Here is a 10,561-nt window from a genome sequence, read left to right as displayed (position 1 = left end):
GTCCCTCCCCTCTAATGATGGTTCTTGTCCCACCTCATTTGTGTCTGCACGCAGGGAGGGACTGCGCTGATCTTCTAGTGTTTTTAATTTCCTCCCTGGTGGGAAATTCCTCACCCTGGTTGTTGATTTTTAAATTTCAAGAAATCATCCCTCATTGGGCACTATTGAGCCCAATGACCCTACTGCTGTCAGAGATAGCATGAAGGGTCTTTTTGAGCCCCTCTTGGCGGCCCCGGGAAGTGGCGAGTCGAGTGCAAGGGTGTAGGTTTTGCAATGGAGACTGTCCTGGGTGGAGGTCGGAGAGGCTCTCGGTGATCTCTTGTGGGAATGATGACTTTTCTGGCACAGACTTCTAGCATATTCTGTAACGTGGGCTCAGGGTCCAAGGGGAGGCTGAGGATCACGTTTCTGCAGGCTTCATTTGCATTTTGCTTTGCGATTCCTTTGATGATCGCCCTCCTGAGCCCCTCATCTGGTACTTGTAGGTCTATGGCTCTATGTAGTCTATCAATGAATCTAACAAAAGACTCAAAAGGTTTCTGCTTAATACAAAGATAATTAATAACTGGGCCGCTAGGTTTTAACTTAAAGAATTCTTTATCTGCTGCTTTCTTGCTTAACTTTAATGCTTCCTGCGGAATCTTATCTGCTTGTTTAGGGCCTGAGTCCCAATCTCCTACCCCTCACAAATGATCTACTGATATTATTGTCCCATCCGTATCTATAGAGGTGTCCTGATTAGCCCATAGATCTGGCAACAAATGCTTTATTTTTCTTTTCCATGTTGATTCCCAGACTAAGAACTCTGCTTGTATTATGAAACATGAAAAGAGAGTCCTCAGATGTGCTGGTACATACTCAGCAGAGGATAATGTTGCCTTTAAAAGACCTCGGAAAAATTCACTTCCCTGCCAAATTCTTTTTGGACTTTACATACATCTTTTTATCACTTGCTGCGATATGGGGGACCATTGTGTTTCGGGCCTACCCCCTGCTGCGGGGTGTAGGTGACTGGTGCGGCAGTGAAGGCAGGCAGGGATTGGGTAGGTTGCAGTTCCCACGCTCCCTCCCGGGACTTGAACCGTGGGAACTGGAACTGAGGTCCTGGGAACTGGAGGAGAGGCAGAAGGGGCGGAGTTAGGGCCAGGGATGTGGATGTTGGTGGGAAACTCCCCCAAGGGGTGGAGTCTGAGGGCGAGGTAATGCATAATTCATGAGAGGAGGTGAGCAGAGGGAAGGTATAGGCAGGAAAATCTTGGGAGCAGAAGGGGTTGGTTGCCGGGAGGAAGGAGTTTTGGGAAGAAGCAGGAAGGGAAGAAGCTGGAAGGGGTTTATGGGAAGGGGGAGCAAAAGTGGCGGGAAGTGCCATGCGGTGTCCGCTATCTTGTGCCTCAGGGAGGCCACTTTGTGGGGAGACATTTTGGGAGAGACTGGGACTGGGGATATTGAAACTAACGAAATGACTCTGGGACGGGGCTGTACACGGAAATTGAGGTGAGGGGAGAGTCTGGAGCAGTGTGGCTGGCACTGCTCTGGCAGGGGTCCCAAAAGTTTTTGAGGGAGCCAGGGGTCTCCTGTGGGCACTGGCGTGTTGTTCCTTTAAGAATTCCCGGTCTTGGGGAAGAGGGAGAAGAAAAAGGAGTATGGTTTTGGGAACTGGGGTTAGAACTGGGGTTTGGTTTGTCAGATGATGGTTGTGGCAATGCTTCATAATTATTCTTAACAATATTGTGGAGGGCCATATAGGTATATTTTGAGCGGGAAGGATCTGCCTGTCTCAAAATTTCCCTGCCGACTTGATCCCCAAATGGGATCTGATATAATTTTCTTGCTGAAACATATGGGAAGCTTTGCGGCAGCCACTGAACAAACTCTTTAACATAATTTTTCTTAAATTTTTAGATTCTGTGCCACAAAGCTGGGTGACTCTGTGTAAGCCATTTTGTCTGTGTATGAGGTTTCTATTTAAAAAACACCTGGTGGAATTAGACTCTGTCTCTCTTGGTCAAGTTACCTGACTGCTCAGTCTGTGATTGCTGTTACTGCATGAACAGATAGTTCATTAGCATTTTCAGGAGACACATTAACAGCAGGATTTACAAGCAGTTTATGCCAACAGTTTGAGGAGATGAATGCAGAGCTGGAAGAGAATAAAGAGCTTGCTGGGAATCGCCTTAATGAACTGGAGGAACTACGCCAGGATCTTGAGGAAGTAACAACACAGAATGAAATGCTCAAGGTGAGACATCTGTAGCCGTGTGAGGGTGAAGGTGCTCTGTGGGATGTGCTGCCCTCAGCTCTGCAGTGGTGTGCCTGCAGAAAACCTCGTTAGCAGTGTCTGTTCTGAGCCTGCTCTTTAGCTGTGTTACACTTGGCTCCAGGTACAGGCCATGGAGGCTGTGGCTCCGCTTGCAGCTCGGTGCATTGGTGACAGCGTGTGGCCACCGTTGGAAATTGTGATGGTTTCCTGCCCACGTCCCGTTCCGATCTTTGAGTCCATTTTAACCATGTCTGGTTAAAACGGTTTTCACCTCTTTACAAGTAGTGATCCCTCCTCCACCTTTCCCACGTCGTCTCTAAGTGGAACCAGAGAACAGAAACAATCAGGGAACTTGTGAGGGGAGAGATGCTCTTGGAAAGATTCAATGAATTTCTGTCTTTCCCACTGTGGGGGATGGCGAGATAGGAAACAGCCTGTGAGTTTGTGATGTTTTAAAGGCAGTAACACAAGAAGCTGTGGCTCTGTGGTAGATAAGTATATAATGGAAAGAATAATGCAAATTTCATCTTAGTGGTCGGTGCCAGTTATAAGAAATGTCTGTCTTGATAACCTAAATCCAGAGATCTGATGCAGGAAATGTCTTGAGGCACCTCTGAATTCTATTTACCCACATGAATTTGTTTTGAGAGGAGTGGTCTTTAGCTTACAGCTTTTTCCCTGCCCCCTAATTAGGTTTAAGCTGAATGCATGTATATATATGTCTGTTTCTCTGGTGCTACTCACAATAATTTGTTATCTTTATAAGGAGAATTCCATTCTGTACCTTTGTGTTTTTTAAAAATTTCTCTTTCTGGCAGTCATTATGTTAAGATTTAGTAGAAATGCAGAAATTACATTAGAAAGGAAAGCAGGAATATCCCTGAGAAGAGGAGCCAGGGAGAATGCAGCAGTCACCTGTGTTTAATATGACAATTTGTGGTATTTGATTATAAAGTCAGAAGAGAACTTGTGAAGAGAGATTGTTAGAAATAGGTACCTTGCAGTTCTGTCTAGTTCAGCTATAGAACTGCCTCTGAACACTTCAATAGAGAAGACATGGAAGCTGGAAGGCTGAAAATACAAATTCTTATTAAAGCTGTTGTTTGGTTTATTTTTCTGGTTGTCCTGCTTCTGGTACTTTCTGTCTGCTGTCCCATCCTTTGTCCAGTTCTTGGAAACATTTCTCACAAACTTTAAACTTCTACGCTAGAGACGCTTGATCTCTTCCTTCCTCTCCTTTCAAAATATGCTCAGCTAGAACAACTTTTGTCCCTTGGGCTCTAATCCCAGCAGTTTATTCCTGACACAACAGGAGGGCCAGGATGCTGCGTTATTTCTGCAGCCATTTTGTCATGGCTGCTGGGAATTTTGGCAGGGATGTGGTGTGGCTTAGAGTCTCAGTGGTCCCTGTGCTTGGAGCATTTGAAGCCTGTTCCTAAAATCAAAATGGGAAGTTGAATTGTGACATTTCTTCCTAGGGTGTAATGTTTTCCCTGTAAATTTAATTTGCATGGAAGGTGCACCTGTCAGAGGTTTGTCTCATGGGTGTCCCTTCCCTGAAGCATGGAATCTCCTGCCTTCCTCCATCCCCTCCCTGCATGAAATAGCAGATACAAAGTAAAAGGACTTCATCACAGGCTCTTAGACTATTCATTATCTTGGTGAAAGCATTCAGAATATATGAGTAAAGCCTTGTAAATGATGAGGAATCCTGAAAAGTGAGAAGCAAGATAGCATCCTGCCTTTCCAAGGAGAATCTGGGCTGCTGAGAGTTCTGCCATGGTGTAAGAGCTGTTAGAAGGAATGAGTAGAACCTGCTCCCCTTTCCCTGGAAATTGCTCCTGGGATTACAGGTTCTGGCAGCAAATTGGCTGAGGAATGATGTGGTAATGCTGCTGATAGATTTTGGGGAACAAATGCTTCTTCATCACAGCAGGATATGGCTCATAAATAAACTGTCTGTGTCTTCAAAGAGCTTTGCTACAGCAGCAGGAGTTCCTTTTACAGCTGTGAACAGCAGCCTGAACTTTGCAGCCCCAGCAGAGCTGCAAAGCCCCTCTGTCCGTCCCCAGTCACTCTTGTATCACCTTTGTACTGAAATGAGCTTTGTATGAACACTGCCCAGGTTGGCATCTCTCTGCTCCTGGCAGGAAATGGATTCCTCAAACCATCTGCATTGGTTTCCCAGAGGAGTCTTGGAAACTCCTCCCTTAGCAAAAGTTTTGGTTTTGTTTTAAAATAATAGCTTATTTCAAGCTCATTTTGGAAGTGACTGAGTTTCTCAGGGTGGATAATTTTAACACTTAGAAACAATGAAAATTTTGGATAGTCTGTTTGCCAGAATGTACAGAAAGACTTCTGATTTATCGAGAGTAGAAGTATTGGGCTAAAAGAAGTAAAGAAACGATAGCCTTTATCATTCTCTAAATTCAAACATTCTCTAAATTCACTGTCTGATGTGCTGAGGCCTGAGCAGCAAGCCTGAGCCACAGCTGACTTACAAGATAGATCCTGGGGTCATTAACCCTATCCATATTTAGCTAAAAATCGACTACAGAGATGGGCTAACTCTGTATAACCTTGTGTAGTTATCTGCAAGAAATGTATCACTTTAGGAAACTTTCCCAATTGACATAAATACAGGCTTCTGTAGGGTATTTTGGGGGAAACTCCTCCCAGTGCAGGCTTTGGCTCTGGCCAAGGCCTCGCCCTGGCTGGTGGGGAAGTGTGCCATCAGATGGAGGAGTTGCTGTGCTAAAAATACAGTCAGGTCACTTTGTCCTTCTTGCACATGTTGCAGCATGGGCACATCAGTGGGCCTGCAGCACACACACACAGCTGTGAGGGGCCCTGCAGCCCAGCTGCTGTGCTTTGGCACTGCACTCATTCATCCCCTAAACAAAAGGGCAGTGGACTTCAACTGCAAAGCCTCTCTTTGCGCTGGGATTGCTTTTGCCCTGCAGCCTCCATGGGCAGAGGCTTTGTGGGAGCAGGGGCCATCAGAGCCTGTGTCCAGAAACAGACCCGGGAAAACAAGCAGATCCTGCTGCCTTCTGCTCCTGCTGATGCTAGCAGCAACCCCCCTGGCAATTCAGGGCACTTCACACAGAGGGCTTCCATCATTTTCCTGCTTGTCAGAACCTGTTGCTCCCCAGTTGTCCTGGATTTTGGAGCATCTCGGCACTTGTGTCCATGGCCCTTCCTTCATCCCCAGCCTGCAGCAGTCACAGTCACTGTCGCCTCCCCCTTGCTGCAGCTCATTTGCCAAAGTGCTGCCAAAGGCAGCGGAGCAGGCTCAGGATCCCTGTTGGCTCCTGGTCTCCAGGACGAGCTTCAGAGGGACACTTGGAGTGCTGCCTAAAGAGCTGCCCCTGGGATGGCGTGGATTTGTCCTCTCCAGGTGGCTCCTGCTTGGAGTTCTACTCTCAGTGGAGTCCTGGAGTTTCCTCAGCAGGCCTTTGCAGTGAGTTCTGAGCCAACGTGTGGCTCTGCTGCCATCCCAAATCTGTGCTTCCCTTGCCCAGCCTGAGTGCAAGTCCTGGGCATGGCCAGAGATTTTCATGGCCAAAATCCTCCAGCATTTCCATCTGCTCATGGCTTTGGGCAGCACAAATCACAAAACACCCAGTGCAGCTGACAAATGGCATTTCCTGCAGATTGCTACAGCCACACTGCTGATCGACAAACACATGTGAATCAATTTCAGTTGGAAAATGTCACTTATTACAAATTGCTACATCTGCACTGACAATACAGAACTATACAAATCTCAATTAAGTCTGAAACCAGGAATTTATTAGATTATTACAACCAGTCTAGGTAAAAATATACAAATACCAAATATGAGTTTGCGGGCCCCAAGTTGGGCAACTCCCTGGGGGCTCCCCTGGCAGGGGAGACTCTTCTGGAGCAGTTCTGTGTTGGGAACGGGAGACACATTGGACTTTTTCTGTCTTCAGCTTCTGTTTATTGTTATCTTATCAAAACTTCAGCACACTGTCTGTGCCCAGATCTTACATGCGTGAAAACAGCACAAAAATGGCCAACAACCTTGTGCTGCAAGGACTTTTTAAGTCTAATCAAAAACTAAATTACCCAATTAAGAGGTGACACCTAGATTATTTTCCTTTCTAACCCAAAAACTGACCCCTAAAGGCCTGCAATGTAGATTTTTCTACCCAATTACAAGATACCACCGAAACCCAAGAAGAAAGAGGAAGAAGAGAGAAGAAAGGAACTTGAGACAACATCGTCCATCTTGAACCCATCTATAACATACTAAAAATCCTAAACCATAAATTCCTCACCCTTGTGACATGCTACACTACTCTCTACAATCTGTACAATTTCTTTCACACTTTTGTGGTTTCTAATTTACCTTAAGGCTTTGGAAGTTTTCTCCATGAATGAGGGTCAAAGTCAGTGCTCCCCTGGGGGTCAGGACACCCCAGAGCAGACAGAGAAATATTCCTGGGGTTCTGGCTTCCCAACTTCAGTTCAAAACTTTCAGTTAACGAAACTTACTTTATTGCCAACCACTACAGCAACTCACTATATACAAAGATCAATTAGGTATTTAACAACTTAATTGATGACATATTGCTACTGTGGGAATCCAGGGCTTCCCTCTGGCTGCCCTGGAAGACCTGGGATGCTGGCAGGGGGTCAGGAGCTCCCCTGTACAGAGCCCCAAGAGACACTGTCTGTGATCTCTGTCCATGGAAAAGAGTTTTCAATCTTACAGGATGAATTACAAGCTCTGAGTGTTTGATAGAAGTAATAATTAAGTGTGGCACGGGTGCAAAAGTAAAATTTTAGGTTTCTGGATTAGGGGTTCCAAGGGGACAAGATGGAGGAAATTGGGTGTGTCTTGTCCTTTTTCTCCTTCTTCATGCCCTCCATGTTTCACTGCAGTGTTGGCATTTTTCTATTGGTTTAGACTGGGGACACACTGTTCAACGTAGATGATAGATCTTGGCATGTTATTGTAAATATAGCACACGTAGTTTCTGGTATATAATGTTTGTGACATCCCACTGAGGGGTACAGCCCCACATGCTGCCCTGCAGGACAGAGCTGTGGCAGGGCAGCAGAACATGTTATAGATAAGCAAGAATAAACAACCTTGAAAACCAGCACAGACGAATTATGACTTCTTCTTTGGCAATGGGGCTGAAAGACAGAGATGTGTTACAATCTCAGAATCATCAATACCACAGATTTCGACAACTACAAGTGTACAGCCCATATAAAAATACAAAAATATGCATTCCCTCCCCAAGCAACCTTGTACCAAGAGCTCGATTGAGAGAATTATACAACTGTAGATCTCTGTACATGTTTAAATAGAACTAAATACATATACACACACAAATATATAAATACATATATAACAATAGACATAAACACAAAATAAATATGACATGTTATATACAATATATAAACAGATATAGAACACAAACCTATCTATAAATTTACAAATATCACTGTACCAAGATCAATATCCATACAAATCCATCAAATACAAATATACAGCTATACATCTGGATACATACGTAAAAATAATTACACATAGAAATGGAATAATATACATATGAAAATATAAAAATAGACGTATCTACCAGTACAAATACCAACATACCTATTTAAAGAGCCATATATCTATGACTGCATCAACAGACTTAGACTGCAACAAAACTGTACCCATAGAAAATAGAACTAAACACAGAAAAAACAACATACATGTATACTTAGATACATATATACACATATATGTAGTCACAAACATATATATATATATACACAACCACTATATACAGAGCATACACCCATAAATACTACAACAGACATACAGAAAAACACCCATACAAATGGCAACATCCATATGTAAATATCCATGTAATTATCACTGTCTCTGTGCAAGTCCATACATCTTTAAACAAAACTCCAAGCAGGGGGATCCCAGCTATATTAAGATCCTTGTTTAATGTTGAAGAACGAGATATAATAAGGCAGGCTGCCATAAAAGATTGGGAATTCAGGAATCCCCAGGGCAGGAGTGGGGCAGAAAAGTGGCTGGAACAAAGACCATCATGGAACGCTCAGACAGGCGGATCGAGCAAAAAAGATTGGATTGAGAAACATGGTAGTACAAGATATTCAGGGAGCGGTCCCCAAGGGACAAAATATTAGCAAGGCGCTGGGAGTATGCCAGGGGAAGGATGAAACTCCTACCGAGTGGCTGGAGAGGCTCAGAAAAAGCCTTCAAATGTATTCTGGTACCGACCCTGAATCCCCTGGGGCAGGGTGGGGGGGGAGGTCCTTTTAAAAAAGCAATTCATTGCTAAATCATGGGAGGACATTCAAAGAAAGTTAGAAAAAAATAGATAATTGGTAAGAAAGAAGTTTACAGGAACTATTGAGAGAAGCACAGAAGGTGTGTGTGAGAAGGGATGAGGAAAAACAAAAGACACAAGCCAGGGTGTTGGTAGCAGCAGTTAGGGAAGCACAAGCACAAACAGCTGGAACATCAGCTCCAGCCCGGAAGCCCCAGGGAAAGCCGGGACACACACAAAAGACAAACAATCGGGTAAGTGCCCCCGAATGTTTTTACTGTAAAAAGAAAGAACACCTCAAGAGGGATTGTAAGAAAAGAATAAAGGATGAAGTGGTCTTTCAAGAAGAACAGAGGTATGAGGGGCTTTAAAATTTGGGGTCACAGACATCTAGAGAGCCCTTGATAAAATTAAAGGTTGGACACCAAAAACAGGAGTTGGACTTTTTAGTGGATTCAGGAGTGGAGAAAACCACAGTCCAACGACTGCCTCCTGGATTATCAGGTCCAGGTAGATTCCACTGATCTACCCAAGGCTGGGAGATACAAATTCTTATTAGTCATAGTAGACAAACTAACCCACTGGGTAGAGGCTTTCCCAAGCTCTCGGGCTATAGCCCAAACAGTATCAAGAATCTTATTGGAAGAAATTATACCTTGATACGGGTTAGTAAGCTGCATTGATTCGGACCAAGGAACACATTTCACATCAAAAATTGTTAAGCTATTGGCAGATGCTTTAGGCATTTGATGGGAATACCACACCCCGTGGCACCCCTAAAGCTCAGGGCAAGTTGAGAGAATGAATCAAACATTAAAAGCCCAATTAGCCAAATTGATGTTAGAAACAAGAATGTCATGGATAAAATGCCTCCTGTTTTCTTATTAAATATAAGAACTATGCCTCATTCTGAGATGGGACTTTCACCTTTTGAAATGTTATATGCCTTATACCCATGGTATGCCTGTAGGGATCCAAGATTAGAGAATAGACAAATACAATCATACCTGGTAGCATTAAATAAGAATCTGGAGCAATTGCGAAAGCCAGGGCTGATCATGCAGCACAGCCCTCTTAGCTTCTGGATACATAAAATACAACCTGGGGACAAAGTATTTGTGAAAGCATGGAAGGAGGCCACATTAGCACCTCATTGGGAGGGACCCTTCATTCTTCTTTTGACTACAGATACTGCTATAGGAACTGCAGAAAAGGGGTGGACACATTCATGGAGAGTGAAGGAAGTCAATCTCCAGAGTGGGAAATCACCTCTGCGCTGGAGATTTGAAGATAACCCTGCGCCAGCCAAGTAAATGACTGAAAGCATCTCTGTCAAATGTTCTGAGCCAAAGTGTAACTGTTATCCTTTTGTACATTTCCCTCACAAATACTTTCATAAGGTTTAGGTTGTTCATTGCGGGGGAGGAATAAAACCAAGTGGGTTATGTGGAAAGTGCTTTGAGCAGGAGCAAGACCTGACAAGACATTTTCTGGTATTAGACACAAAGCTGAGATTGTTTCAATTGAATTCAATAATCTGGTTTCGCTTATATCAGAATGGATTAAGGAGGAAATTAGAAGGAAAAGCTAAAATTATTACTGTTGAGTGTCATAGGTTGAACAAGGTACCCTGCAGTGAAGATCCTGTTGAATTATGCCAGTGGGACATTTTTAAACGAAGGAATGCAGCTTGGTCTTGGTATGAAACCACAGACAAAGATTCCTGCTGCCAAGAAGATGGACTACTCGGCTGCTGGAGGCACCCCAGTGGGCATCGGGAACGGCAGAGGGATCCTAGCGGTGGAAGTACTCCTGGTGAGCCCGAGTCTAGCCACGTGCCTCAATAACCTCCCTAATCTTGGGAAGGGGGAACTCGGTGGCAGATACCCAGAGAAATTACCCCTTACCTCATGGAACTGCAGTGAGGGTAAGCCTAATAAACCTTGCCTTAAAATAAACACTCAAC

This window comes from Lonchura striata, chromosome Z (genome assembly GCF_050655825.1).
Source record: "Lonchura striata isolate lonStrDom1 chromosome Z, ASM5065582v1, whole genome shotgun sequence".
NCBI classification, from domain to species: Eukaryota; Metazoa; Chordata; class Aves; order Passeriformes; family Estrildidae; genus Lonchura; species Lonchura striata.
The sequence above is the reverse complement of the archived record's forward strand: the minus strand, read 5'-3'. Positions refer to the sequence as shown.